Raw genomic sequence first — 1,170 nt, forward strand, 5'->3', positions numbered from 1 at the left:
TGTCAGCATGTACATGTGTTCAGGGCGGGACTCTCATCCTACATGTACAGTTTGGTGCAGATGTGAGCATGTACACTGAAGTTACAACAACTTCCTGTGTCATGGCGAAGACTTGATCTTTGACGCCACGGACACGCCCATTGACAAAAACTCGCAAATAGCACAACTTTTCATCGTCAATGCCTTTAGAAGGCACAGCAGAAATTTGACGTCGATCCGACTAAATCCCTAGGAGGAGTTTGTTAAAAGTACAAAGTGTGTAAATCATCCAAAAATGGCCATAAAATTCAAAATGGCCGACTTCCTGTTGATTTTAGGGTATGGGTTCTTGAGGCTTTTTTGTGCGTCTTGATATGATACATGTCCCCAGAAAATTTCGTGCATGTAGGTTGAACGTGAACGAGGGGCTAATTTTTTCCAATTTTCTAGGTGGCGCTAGCGAGTCATTTTGCCACGCCCATGTGCGAAACCCATAAAATACGAAATTTTTCATCAGTTCTGACATGTGTGCAAAGTTTGGTGAGTTTTTGAGTATGCTCAGGACCCCAAAATGGAGCTTACTTTGCAGTAAAAAAAAAAAAAAAAAAAAAAAAAAAAAAAAAAAAAAATATATATATATATATATATATATATATATATATAATCTTAGCAAATTCAATAGGAACCTCGCACGGTCGTGCTCGGGCCCTAATTAATAAATGTGGCACTCGAGCAGTAACATAACTAAGGGATGGTTCAGGACTCACCTGAGCCAGACCTAACTATAAGCTTTATCAAAGAGGAAAGTCTTAAGCCTACTCTTAAATGTGGAGATGGTGTCTGCCTCCTGAACCCAAACTGGAACCTGGTTCCACAGGAGAGGAGCTTGATAGCTGAACGCTCTGGCTCCTAGTCTACTTTTGGAGACTCTAGGAACCACAAGTAACCCTGCATTCTGGGAGCGCAGTGCTCTGATGGGGTAGTAAGGTACTATGAGCTCTTTAAGATAAGATGGTGCCTGACCATTAAGAGCTTTGTAGGTGAGAAGAAGGATTTTAAATTCTATTCTGGATTTCACTGGAAGCCAATGCAGAGAAGCTAAAACAGGAGAAATGTGATCTCTTTTCCTGGTTCCTGTCAGAACACGAGCTGCAGCATTCTGGATCAGCTGAAGAGTCTTAATGGACTTTT

Source organism: Micropterus dolomieu, unplaced genomic scaffold (genome assembly GCF_021292245.1).
Source record: "Micropterus dolomieu isolate WLL.071019.BEF.003 ecotype Adirondacks unplaced genomic scaffold, ASM2129224v1 contig_12738, whole genome shotgun sequence".
In the NCBI taxonomy this organism is placed as follows: Eukaryota; Metazoa; Chordata; class Actinopteri; order Centrarchiformes; family Centrarchidae; genus Micropterus; species Micropterus dolomieu.